Here is a 14465-nt window from a genome sequence, read left to right on the forward strand (position 1 = left end):
AGCAAACCAGAGGTTAAACTAGCCCCTTTTCTGCCCTGGGAAGAGCACGGGGAGCATTTCCATGACACACCTACACACTACCGTGTCACGACACACAGTTTGGAAAGCTCTAGTATAGCTTGTGCTGGCTATACTAGAAGTAAAACTGGTTTCTAGAACAACCAAGTCTAGCAAGAACTTGTTTGCGCAAACATCTCTCATAGCTTGTTTGAAACATGCAGAATGGAACACTTTCTAGTAGTTTATGCATTGTTTAGAAAAATATGCCCAGGTGACCCAAATGCTAAAATAAGTTAGTGCTGAGGTGGTGATTCTCATGTTTGGAAACCACCACAAGACTTTAAAAAATCACCACCACCAAAGGCTTTTTATTCCAAGACAGAGAATCCTGGATGGCCTCACTACACCGAAAAATATATAAGCTTTTGTGTGACATCTACAGAAATTCTGACCACAGCAAGCTCTAATGACAAATTAGAACTAATGGTTGAACTAATTAAATTCTAGATGAAATAGTTTTATTACAGACATATACACACTTGCTTTCATTTGTCATTTTTCACTCCTGTCACCTAATTTTTGTATAGTGCAGCTGGCGCTACTGAGAGCTATAGCTCAGAACATCTGGAGGACACCAGGTTAGGGAAGGATGCCCTATGCTGACAGGCAGTGGCTCTTCAGAGTCCCATTTAGAGAGCTTTCTCAGCCCCTAGGACCTTTTTCCTGGAAAGAATATGAATTGTCCTTTACCTAATTTAGTATTCTGCAGTAATTCACAAAACTGAAAATCCTCATGAAATTGTGAATGACGCATTGATTATACAACATCCCTGATCCCTGTACTTTGAGAGTCTCTCTCCTATCAAACTGTTCAAAATCTTTCTCTTTGTGGGTACTTTTCAAGTGCTGTAGCAGAATATATATGAATGATGTGGCCTTGTAATTAGTAGTACCATGACTGTCTAGTTCAGTACTGCTTACTCTCCAAGACCACAATAATTTCCATCCCTACTACCAGTAGGGATGCCAGTAACCCAGAAGAGTCATGGGATTGGGACATCTCTGCCCCAGGACTGGAGCGCCTACACCAAATGCTTCAGTTCTTGGCCAGCACTTGCATCTCTCAGACACACAGCTGCTTCCCATCTCCTGCAGTCATAGGAACAGAGGAGATGACAAGGCAGGTAGAAACTACAGAGCCACCACTGAAGTTCCTGGCTAGCTGCATATGGGGCAGCTTTGGAGGAGAGAAGGTAAGTACATGCAAACACCTGCTCAGATCAGGGCCTACCTGAGAACAGGAATGGAGGGAGCCTCTAGTTCCTATACAAGGTCCATAGTTAAGATGCTTCATTACTGAAGCAATGACTCTTATTCAAACTCCACCCTTCCTGACCTGTGGAAATGGACACACATACCCTGTCTCACAAGTGAACAGAAGCCAATCAGCCTGGCAGTTGAGAATTACTTCAACACTGGCAAAGAATCAGGAGCAGCCAACTGAGCACTGCAGGCATGGCTGTGCTGCTGATCTTGCTTCCCAATGGCATGCATTGCTGTTTGTTACTTAAAGCGGGTGGGCTATGGTAATGGGGGAATCAACATGGTGCAGCTGTAGCCAAGATTGTGTTGCATTCATTCTGCCATTACCTCCACCATATCTGAGGGCAGTAGGCTACCTTAGTAATAGCAGGAGAAGTTACAGGCCCAGTCCCACAACACAGCTACTTCCTCCTCCAGAGCATCTGCCACCTGAAGTGTCCCCTGAACTCTGCCCAATGGTAGGGATGGCTCTGATGCCTAAAGATTCATGCCAGACCCTGAGCACACATACTTTTAAAACGTATAACTGTCCATAGAGGAAAGCTATCATTTACTTTGGGCCCCACACAACAGCAACTGGTTGGCTAGTGTTGAAAACAGTCCTAGCCTAGATAGAACTTTGCCTTGGTTCAGAAAGACAATAAAAGACTACATACTTAAACCATCCTGGTAAATATGAGCTTACAATATGATTGGGCAGGCTGCTCAGAAAAGAAAATCCTTAAATCCATAAAAGATAGCTTCATTATAAGTGCATTTGTTTTTTATTATTACATGCAGGAAACCCCAGATTTTACTGTTCCATAGTATACATTCTTTTTTACCTAATCAGAAGACAATCACTGTAGGCAAATATGCAAAGTCACTTAGCTACAGTGATGGGTACAAGCTTAGACAGCTTTTTCACTTTTTAAAAAACAATCCTCAGACCCTAGAGCAAAGCACAACTGGTGTTACATCTGCAATGCAGAGAGGACTTGACTTATCTAAATCTATAATTTTGGTCTATAGCATGTAAACAGCATGTAAGAAAATGCAGGATTCAATCCTGTCTTGATTCAGTTCTATATTGAGAGGATGTTGTTGAAACAATCCGACAGACAAAAGTAATGGAGGGGGTCCACTGTGGGAGATGCAGTCACTCATGCATTTTTTCTGTCTATTATGTAATCGTAAACATACACAAAGGTTGCCTCCAGACTCCAGTATTCTGTGGGAAGGATTGAAGTGCATACTAGAATTTTAGGTTTGTGCAATTCAACTGATTTAAACAACTCTAATGTCCTAGCCTGAACACACACACACCCCGGACCTTTTGCCGTTAGATCTGAAATGTGTGGAATGATTGAATAATTAACAGGGAAATGTGTAAACACCACATAAGCAAATCATGATGTTCATTGTTTTATAACTTTCCTGCAAAAAAATCAGAATGAATGATAAAAAAGACTGGATATAGTCTAACCTGCATGAACACTCTGCAAGCAAATCAGGATGAATAGACCAAAACGGACAGGTATAATTTCAGCTCATGGCAACTACAGTTTTTAGTCAACCTATGCAGAGTTTTACTGACGTTGCTGTGGACAGGATCAGCTGAGTGAATGGTTGATGCCACATGCTGAAGTCAGCACAGATTGACTTCTGACTAGATTTACACTGCTATCACTAGTTAGTTTAGTCAAGAAGATTTTTTTTTTTAATATTGCAGATAGTACCTTTTCCCAAGTCTGCTCCAAGCCCTATGCTCTGCTGACTTTGCCTTCCAAATGAATGGCATGGATGATCTCACCTAATTCTGCAGTCAATGCAAGGATGCCACACTGCTACTTAGGCAGTCATATCTATGCAATGACATATCTTAAACAAATGTGAACCTTTTCACCGAGAACTGAAAAAATTGCTGGTAGGGATTTTTTTTACCCTTCTGGAAGTATTTACCAAAGCTGTGAGATGTTCTTTTGAATATATTTTGCCAAAGCTCTTGGCAAATTCTTGGTGAATCCAGAGTTCTTGTTCAGTGAAAACAACTCTGAAATGTTGAGGGTTTATCAAAACTCCATGTAAGATTTAGTTATCTCCTCTAAGCAACTTTTTGACAATGCATAAATTCTGTAAGAGTCAGTTAATATGCATTTCCCCGCAGGGTCCAATCTTCATCTGTACTAGCTTTTCTGTTATTCACCAGTGACCCTATTGCTGGAAGACCACTATGTCCTATAAAAATTAACAAGTAACATTCTGTATTTTAAGCATTAAAAATGCTGCCTCATTGACAATACTGAACAGATTGTACTTGCACTGGAAACCTCAGTCCAACTGCCTAAATAGCCCTATAAAACCTGGGCCCACAGAACTTGCATCCCACTTCCATTGACACATGCGCTCTTGCCACCACCCCTCGACCTGGAAACAGAATACCTGAGCTGGGTGCAGGTGAATGGGGGGTGGGGGTAACAAACGGGGAAGCTACACGTAGTCCTAAAGTTATGGGCCAAATTTTGAGGGGGGTAATTTGGAGCTTTTGGGAGGGGGTGTGAATAGATATACGTGAGGGAATGTGTAGAAGATACAGGTAGGATGGGGGTGGGCTTATGGGAAACCCATTAGGGGGCCCAAATATGGGGTAATGTATTTGCTTGTGACTCCCTCCCCTTGCCTTCTCTCCCTCTCTCTTTCCCCATTGCCCTTTTTAGAGTGTAAGGGGGCAGGGGAATGCTACTGCTCTTGACTGTGCAAGTCAGTAAGGGGCTGCCTAACCTGGCAGGGGTTGCAGTTCATATAATGAAGGCTGTTGCCTCATCAAATCATTGATAGTGGGATTAACCATTTTAGTTGACAGACTAAGCTTGTATAATTTGTATAATGAGGGAAATTGTCCTCAAGGGGTATGCGTGGTTGAGGGAGGAAGTATGTCTTTGGGTAGGGTTGGTCACAAATACAGTGGTACCTCGGTTCTCAAACATAATCCGTTCTGGAAGACTGTTCAACTTCCGAAATGTTCAGAAACTGAGGCGCAAAGTGCTATCTGCAAGTTCAATTGGAAAAACTGAAAAACACGCAGCGGAAGCCGTTCGACTTCTGAGGCGCGTTTGCAAACGGAAGCAATTACTTCCGGATTTTCGGAGTTCGAAAACCGAGGTGCCACTGTACTGCTGTTTGCACTGGCAGAGGACTCATCTATTCATGCAAAATGGAGTGTCCGCTTCCCCCTATCCAGCCATGCAGCCCAAAAAGCTGCTCCTGAAAGTTGGGCGACCTTCCAAAACAGTGTGGGGCATGACATAGATGGAGGAGTTAATGAAGGAAGGAAAGATAGAAAATCCCACAGGGGAACTACAGAATGTATGTAGTTGGTCAAGGGAGACATGGACTCAAAAGGTTTTAAAACCTCTGCCATAAAGGTTTTCCCTTCACTGCAGAATACTGTTCCCCTAGAGACTTGTCAAAGCTTGAGTCTCCCAGATGAGAGAGACTGCAGTATCCAGGAAAGGGACACGGCTGAGACCCTAAACAGGATAACTTCATCCCAAAACATTATTGCAGGTCTCACTTGTTCATTTCTAATCTCAGGAGCGTGAAAAATGTTCTTTCAGATTCATTGCCTGTGATTCTGAAAAGGCTATACAGTAGTAATTCTCTCATTGCACGCGAAAGATTGATCCTCCTTCTTTGCCTCTTCCAAGGAAGTTAGAGTCATATGACATCAGTGACACTTTATACTACAAGGAGAGAAAAGTACTTAGAAAATGTTTAAGAACTCAACTTTGGGGAGGAGGGTATATAGAAAATATGGCGTATCATTATGGTGGCGTGTCATGGCGTAAAGATGTTAAAATCATGAAAGTGGAACAGAACTGTTATAATGTGCAATTGAGCTGTTTAGATGATGCCAAATGAATTTCAATACAACATTTTATACTCTGCCACACCATAATATATTTGAGGTAAAACACATTTTACAGAAACGGTATTTCAGATATGTTTTTCCAGAGTTCCTCAACATTTTATTGGTATTATTTTTCACTACTCTATGCCTTTCAAGGAGTGTTTTCTTGGCACCACAGGAGCAATGGTACAGCCCTTGGGGGAAGAGACATTTATTTTGAAAAGCTCTAAAAAAGGACTTTTCAAATAACTTGTCGGTATTTTGGACAATATTTTACATAGGGCTCTAGAGCCCCAAGAAAACATTTCACACTGTGCAAGGATGAGTGTTGCCAAACTCTATTAATTCTTTGATACATAAAAAATAAGAAAGGAAGGGGATTAGGTTGTAATTAAAGAAGGGTAAAACCCAGTGAAGGAGCCCTGTGGAAGTATTCATATGCCTGGATTTTGGTGTCAGAAATCAGTATAATTTCTGGACTGCCAACCAGATTCAGCCTTCCCCTTACCAGGCTGCACCCATGCATCCATGGCTCTGGGAGGAGGGGCATGATTCCTCAGCTGGAGTAGGCTCAGAACAGGTGATGGTCACATGTCTCATCAAGCCCAGATGTTGTAATCAGCATGTTCAACTTCCCCTGTTGGTTGGCCCACAGCTTGGATTTTCCAGGGAGCTCTTTGGGACTGACCTTCAGGTGCCCTGACCTGATTGGCTGCAGAGGAGGAAACCTGGCCTGACTGGACTCTGGATACGGACTGCACACTAACATCTGCCATAGGATCATGCACTCCAGCAGGACCTGCTGCCAGGTAGCCCATGGTTCAGGACACAAATATGTTTCAAAATCCTGATCCCACCAGTCTGAGAATTTATTGTAACTCAGCTTATGTTACAAATTCCATGGAACAAAGTCCCATTGAGACAGTGTCTGAAGCTGTGCTATTGCTGCTGCGCCGGTGACAGGTTTCATAAGTGTCTGATATGCCCTAACCATACAGGTGGAAGAAGCAGACATTACACAGAGCAGTGCGGGTAACAGGACTTGAGAGCATGTCTGCTTGGAATTCTCACCTCTGTTTTCGTCTTGCTTGGTCTTTTATTGAGAGTGAAGTCCATGCATGCTAATCATACTCTAATAATATTTATAGTTAAGCCCAGCGCTGGTATATTTTACACCTTGTTCACATTATGCTCCAAGCTGCTGTAGTCAGTTCAGTCATAACTCATATAATTCACATCTACCTATGAACTGCCTTTGGCTGAGACAAAAGGCAATCCACCTGATTTCATAACCCCTGCATTTGATTTACAAGTTACATTTGAATAGCACAGCCATGAGAACTGCTGAGCAAGAAAAAAAAAATGCTTAAGGGGAAGTATGCCATCTACGATTCCAGTTTAAATTCAGTTGTTTAATTTTACAACATAGCGATGTTGTAGGGCTGATTCACCAGTGTGGAAAGCCAGCATGAGGAAGGTCCATAGCATAGTGTTAGAGCACTTGCTTTACCCACAAAAGGTCTTGGGTTCAATCCTTAGCAACCACAGACAGGGCTGGGGAAATTCCCATTTGAAGTTCTAGGCAACTGCTGTCAGCCAGTGTAGACAATACTGAGCTAGAGCAGGGTTTCTCAAACTTGGGTGTCCAGTTTTTGGACTACAATTCCCATCCCTAGGTAGTAGGACCAGTGGTCAGGGATGATGAGAATTGTAGTTCAAAAGCAACTGGAGACCCACATTTGGGAAACTTTGAGCTCCACCATTCATCAGACTTGATATAAGGCAGCTTCCTAAGCCTAGCCTGCCAGGACAAATATTTAGGATTGTGGTATAGAAATATAAGGTGGCAGACAAATGTCTCATGATCTGTCATTAAGATCTCTTTGATCTTTTTAGTTTTTACAGCCAGAGTCTATGCATGTCTAATCCAAAGTCAATTTATCTGAATCCAGTGAGACTTACTGCCAAGGATGTGCGACTAGGATTGAAGTTCTAGTTTCTTAGAGGCCCTTACAAGCATTCATGAGTGTACAAAACAGGAAATGCAAGCAATAATCTGCCCTCTACAGTGATTGTAGTTTCCTCCTGTGTGAGAAGAGCATTAATACAGTTCATTGGGCACAAAAGTGACCCACCTACCAGCAGCCATTTTTTATTTGGATCTTGGGCTAATGCTCTTCTGAGAGTATTGAAATAGAAGGGCACATCCAGAGCCCTCCCTCTGTTCTGGTTTTTCAATCTATGCTTTTGCAAGTTTGGGGTTATTACTACTTTTTTAATGTAACCATGAACACTGGAGAATCCTCCTCATCCCTAATGCTGTTCCTCTGAAAGCCAAAAACATTTCCAAAGGAACAATTGCTCACAAAGCATTTACAGCAACATTTATAACCAAAATCCCTATACATGTATTGCATCATCAAGGCTATAATAAAGAGGCTCAGTCACAGAGGCTACGAAATTTAGAGGCCAGGCCAAATCTCCAGGTAGACATTGTCCTAAACTTACCCTACAGTGTAAGCAAACACACAAGCACAATGGCACGAAGGCAGAGAGAAAATTGATCCTATTGCTAACAGTCTCGTGGGTTTGTCAGCTTTTATACCTAAGGATTTTGTTTGTTTGTTTCACAATACCCTTAACACCCGTATCTCATTCCAAATAAATGGTGATTGCATGCTTCTGCTGTATTTTGTTGACCCAAGAGACAGCAATAGCTCTTTCAGAGCCCTTTAAGCCAGATTTTCAGCTCCATTTCATTGCTATAAGAAGCCTGTATGTAATTCAGTGACCCAAAACACATTAAGCAAACATGCCAAGTTCCAGCCTGGACAAATCAATGGACACATTTTAGTGGTACAGATGGATTATTTATGTCACTGAAAAGAGAAGCTTCTGAAGGACTCTCTGAATGATGAACTGCAGGACACTGCATGTTTCACTGGTGAAGCCTTGCCTTATAGTGACCAAAAAAGGTCCTCACTTCCAATTGAAAATTGGTGGAGTGACCAGGACCTACTGTTGATTGGTAATTATATTTTGTGGTTGGGAAGCTGTACGTGAAGACTTTATACAATATGACAGCCTTGTGGACATAAGGATTCACCTTGTGGGACAATGCATTATACTTGATATCAACAAAATAAAACGAGTTGGTACCCAGGCTTCATCATTTTGTGGTATGGATTTCTGTTCCTGATTATGTGGTCTGTATAATCCTAATGACCCATTACACTGACCTAAGCCAGTGCTTACACTATTAGATCTCGTAAGTTGCTTTCCAAGATCTCAAAATCAACACTACTCCTGCTTCATCCTGTTCATCTCCAGTCATATTAAAATATACATGCAATCACTTCAGTGAGGTCCAGACAAACATCATGAAATATACACAACCAGCCATATATTTGAGTCTTCATAGAAACCCAGGACTAATGTTTAAATAGGGTTAATTTGGACCACCATCTTGATTTGGAACAGCGCCCAGCATCCAAATATAGACAGACCACCTTCTCTACCTTGGGAACCTTCATGTTGAGTTTGGTAATGATACCTCAAGAGGTAACTATACAGCCAAATTGGGTAACACCTTCAGAGCCATCGAAATTGGCAAAGCCCTGCCAAATGAGGTGACAATATCTTCAGGGGTGTCCGAATTGGCAGAGTTTGGAACTGCTGTGCCAGCAATTGAGCAAAGTCATACTAAAGCCACATTTCAGGCAGCTATCTTCATTCAAAACGGTGTCTGGCATCCCAACAGCAACGAAAACTGCTGCTCTCACCTTGGGAACCCACGTCAAATTTGGTGACAAAATCTCAAGAGCCGTCCAATACACAGAGAACAAACAGACAAATCATTTTCCAAAATATATAGTAGATAAGCCTCACAGCAACCAGAAACCATCAGTCTAGCACAGTAGTTCCCAAACTTCTTGGAATGGTTATGCTTGTTTTATTATTTTAATCTGTTTTTATAATTGCATATTAATTTGTTGTAACCTGCCTTGGGACCTTATGGTGAAGGGCGGGTAAGAAATTTTATAAACAGATAAAATACATTGAAAGCATTTTGGCACAAGGCTATGCAAGGCCGCCACAGAGGATGGGCATGATGCTTTACCTGGTACTGAAGCCCAGTCCTGCTATTTTATCAGACTGGAAGGAAAAGAAGGGAATGCCAAGGGATTCTCTGGCTTGGTTCACTAATTGGGGTAACTGGTGAGGCACATATAGAATGCACAGCCAGTTCTGCATCCAGACACAATTCTAGAGTAGCTGCTTCATTGTACTCATGGGATGACCTAATAGACAGCATCACAACAGAATTCTATTTCTAAGCAGTGCTATCTGTGATGCAACTTTCTGTAGTGTGCTTTTGCTTCTATGGAATTGAAAAGTCACACCACACGGCCTCCAAAGCAACTCTGCCAACAGTGTATCGGTAAAGGGTCAGCAACAGCAACAACTTTATGGCCAATTTAAAACCCTGTTATTTTGCAAGTGAATATGTGATAAGGGTCGATGGCAAAAGTAATGCAAGTGAAATGGTTATCTAAGCAGAGGTGCTGCAGGTTAATGCTGTGGGAGTTTCTGCTATGAATAAAATAAAATAAAGAACATTTGAAACCTGGAAATGGACAATTTTGTTTCACAGTAGCTTAAACACAATTGAAGATAAATGACAAAGTTTCGAGAAAGCCAATTTTAAAAAAACAAAATAAAATATAAACTTCTTTGCTGAAGTACACTTGGGCTGATAGCTTTAGAATATCTTTGCTATGGTGTTTTCCCTCTGAGGTACAAATATGTTCTATTTCTGCAAGGACTATAAATTTCCATACAAATTAGGGCTCTATAAGAATTGTATTGTAATGCTAATTAGATAACTAAGTCCTGTCAAATGGATGCAAAAAAAATCCAATAATCATTATGCTTGTTTTTCATTATTGCAGCATATTGTTAATTTCCTCCAGGGCTTATTATTGCTTAAATTAGAGAATAGCATTTACAGTAGGATGGCACTGAAAATGTACTTTGCTCGATGGAGAAGAAGATAGGAGCTAATGCTACTAGCAGTACAGTACTGATTCACACAGTCAGCTTGGCTATGATATGAGAGAATCAAGAATAATTGTACATAATTGATGAATTCGATCCAAAATATTTATATTCGTCTATCTCGTTTCCATCAACTCATTTCAGGAAAGCTGTGAAACTCTTGAACCTGTGGTCTGGAGGTAGATTTGGGTAGATGGGAGTAAATAAACTAAGGATTAATCAAGAGAAAGGTGCTGTGGATTGAGGCTTATAAATTCAGTGAATAGCTAGCTGTATTTGGGTCTGCGTACTGTTTCAGGACGTGGGTGGCGCTGTGGGTAAAACCTCAGTGCCTAGGACTTGCCGATCGTATGGTCGGCGGTTCGAATCCCCGTGGCAGGGTGAGCTCCCGTCTTTCGGTCCCAGCTCCTGCCCACCTAGCAGTTCGAAATCACCCCTAAGTGCAAGTAGATAAATAGGTACCGCTTTATAGCGGGAAGGTAAACGGCGTTTCCGAGTGCTGCGCTGGTGCTGGCTCATCAGAGCAGCTTCGTCACGCTGGCCACGTGACCCGGAAGTGTCTGCGGACAGTGCTGGCTCCCGGCCTCTTAAGTGAGATGGGCGCACAACCCTAGAGTCGGACACGACTGGCCCGTACGGGCAGGGGTACCTTTACCTTTACCTTTTTACTGTTTCAGGAAATGCAAATTAGGTAAATTCACACTAAAATGTGAACTGAACTGAATTTCTCCTCTAGCTCTACTCACAGATAAGTTCCAACAAAGATCCATGGCAATAAGAGTTTATAGTTGGCAGGTTCAAATTCAGGTTCAAATATTTATTTAGGCTTCCTATTAATCCCAGATGAGAGGCTGAGTAATTCCCTCTTGGACAATCACCCCATAGGTTTGTGTAGCTTGGCTATTTTCTTCCAGAGGGAGAGGTGGTGGGGTCTTTGAGTTATTATATATATATCTTTTTCTAATAGCATGATGGTGCAATTGATACTTATTTTCTCATATTCAATGAGGCTTCCTCCCATGTAAGTGCTCAGAAGACTGCTGCTTGACAAGCACCAACTACCTGCTACCTGTGCCATCCTTTTATTTATTACTATTCTTTTCATTATTAATATGTTATTATAGATTATTAGATTATTGCTGCTGCTGTTGTTTTGTTGTGTATGGGGTGTTAGGGGAGGGGTAGTACCTCTGATGGGGGACACGTCATGCTTCTTCTGGGGGAGTTTGTCTACCTTTGGTCCCTTACTCTGAAGTAGCTGATTGAGGCAGCTACTTCATCCAGATCTGAGTGGAGCAACCGTAACTCTGTGTCTCTAAAGAGGGTTCCCGGTTAAGTGGGGACCCAGGGTTTGTCTGAAAGGGATCTTGCAAGCATGTCTTGCCCTACCTTATTCCACAAATGCCCCTTCAGATGGCTCAAACAAGGAGCTGTGGCTGATTGTAGAAGATACCACACAGGAACCGGGTAGAAGTTCTTTGTAACACCCCAATATGCTTATAGATTGAAAGGCTTCCTGGAGAGGAACTGCATCACTTCCTTTTTGTCACAGTGCTAATTGTTGGAACTAAATAATGATGTACATAGTCAAACAACATTACTGTAATTGACCACCATTGATGTTATTTCGTCATGCTTGCACTCTGATCATAGTTATTAATGTTGGCAGGTCATAAATGTCGCTTGCTCTGAAACAGAGTATCTTTTAACTCTGATTATCCATCACTTGTGAACGTATAAATTGTGTTGACTATGAAAATTGTGCTGCATATGGAGGCAACAAAGCAATGAAGGGTACACGTCTCCCGTTTCCATAGCAAAAGAAAGGGTTTATTTTTAAATCAGCTTTTTGTTGAGATGACATCTAGTCACATATATAATTAGAAACATCAGCTGGGAATTGGAGATGTCTAAGGGGAATTAAATTCCACTGACTATCTATAGAGCAGAGTACATCTGAAAAGGATGTATTGGTGAGGGAAAGATGCTCACAGGAAATAAATGTAGAGTCCTTATATGTCCTGTAACAGAACCTAGACAGAGCTCTTATGTCGTATTTTAAAACATTTTCTTCCAAGAACGTTAACCAGATTTTTTCATAGGAAAATGTTTTGTATAGACTGTTCTTCTGTGGTCACAGACAGCAGCACTTTCAATTTGTTCTCTTGCCATCAATTGGTTCAGGGAAATCTTTAAGTTGTTAATAAAACTCTCAAGGGATTCTTTTCTGGGCAGCTGATAAACCACTTGGCTCATCATCACAGCCCAAGTTAAACACATACACCAACCAAACACAATTAAGTCGGTTAATAGCTGGTTGTGGGAAATTCTGGACTTCTTGAGCAGTGATACATATTTGTATCTCAGTGGATCATTGAATATCTGGCTTTTCCATATACTAGACAATACTGACAATAATACTGATAATACTGATTTCTAGATCCCAGGACACCAAAACACTGTCCATCTAAATATGAATGTACATATGATTAATAAACTAGATGGGACCCAGAAGTGATTATTTTACCCTGACAACATATATAGGGCTGCTCTGAGGGGCATTTTGAAAACTGTATGCGGTATATTGTTGCATACTTCCTTTCCTGAGTGGTGAGACATTGTAGAAGCAACATTCACCAGGTTTTGGTTTCATTTGTAGAACAGAGGCCTTTTTGGTTATGTTTGTTTTATTTACGTATACAGAAGTAGAACATGGGTGGAGGCAGGCAATGTGTGCTTAAGTAATGCAGAATCTACTACGGCATATCAGAGTTGTCAGGGGCTACTACCATGATGGCTGTGTTCTACCTCCACTGTCAGAGGCAGTATTCAGAGCAATGTTTCACTTTGGACCTGCTTGTGGGCTTCCCACAGACATCTGATTGGCCACTGTGAGTACAGGATGCTGAACGATGGACTTGGCCCTGAACCAGCAGGGCTATTTTATGGTCTTACATTTTGACAAAAGGTGGTCAGGGAGAGAGAGATATCTGTCTCACCCGCCCCTAGCACATTCAGCCAAATTCCTGCTTCTCCCTCTCTCTTTCCCTATCTGACATATACCACTGCTTTTTGCTCACTCACACCTGGCCCCTCTCCTTACCTGGCCTATTGGGGGAGTGTGTCACTTTCTAAGTTGTGATGGTTTTTCCATTCAAGCACACTTAATAAAGCTCCAGCTATGTCCCAACCATTAGATCACATGAAGGATACATCAACCAAACGTCCTGGGCTATCAAAAACCACTCTGGCCAACAAAGAAATAGCCTGCTGCAGTTAGAATATTTTAATTACCACATGTAGGTGAGCAGTCTAAAAATAAGAAATGAGCAGTCTGAATGTGTGATAATGAGGGATCAAAATCAAGTCTGGATGTGATGAAGTGGAAAAGGTATTAACTTATGCGTACAGGAGGGAATGCATGACAATTGAGGTTGGGCCAAATTGCAATTAGGGTATCAGAGCTCTCTTCTGACATTAGAATATTTCTACATAATATAGCAAAGTGGGGGAATAAACCCAAGGCATGAATAGGAATAGATAGCAGGTACTGAGAGCACTGCATTTAAATCCCTACAAGTAATAACTGTGGTTTCATAAGAACATAATTAGAGCCCTGCTAGAGCTTGAGCTACTTTCAGAAGCATAAACCCTCCCCAGTTCTCACTGACACTAACTTATCACCATCCTGACCTCTTCTCTAGGTATCTCCCGCATTTCGTTCTCTGGGATAACCAGCTGGCATATTTTATATGTTAACAAACCATTATGCACTGCAACTATTTAGGAGGTTTATTATAACGATTTCCAGATATACAGCACCTCCTACGCCCATTATTAATTCATTGCTTGCTAGCAGTATGAATGCTACCACACAGGAAGTGGTGAACAGCAAAACAAGCATAAATATAAGCATGTTTAGTTATGACACTCTTTTTCTGCCCCTCCACCATGAATAAATGTGAATGCTTGGATTACCATAGTTTTAGCTGCATATCTTTTGACAGCTGGTAAGGTGCAGAATAGCAGTCTTGTTAACCCACACTTTAATATTAATCATTAAGGTTGCTTACAGCAAAAGTATTAAGATTCTACAGAGCTAATTATTTTTCTAGATGTTCTCTTTTCCTTAAAGGAAGAATCGGCTGAACTGGCTCATTCTCTCTCACACACACACTCTCTTAACCTTTGCCTT

General features: G+C 41.5%; 1 protein-coding gene across 8 annotated transcripts in view; it reads right to left on the minus strand.

The window, feature by feature from the left end:
• CTNNA3 (catenin alpha 3) overlaps positions 1 to 14465 on the minus strand; it is a 566694-nt gene that overhangs the window by 54634 nt on the left and 497595 nt on the right. The window lies entirely within an intron of this gene.

This window comes from Podarcis erhardii (assembly GCF_964252035.2).
Source record: "Podarcis erhardii genome assembly, chromosome: 5".
Classification (NCBI taxonomy): domain Eukaryota; kingdom Metazoa; phylum Chordata; class Lepidosauria; order Squamata; family Lacertidae; genus Podarcis; species Podarcis erhardii.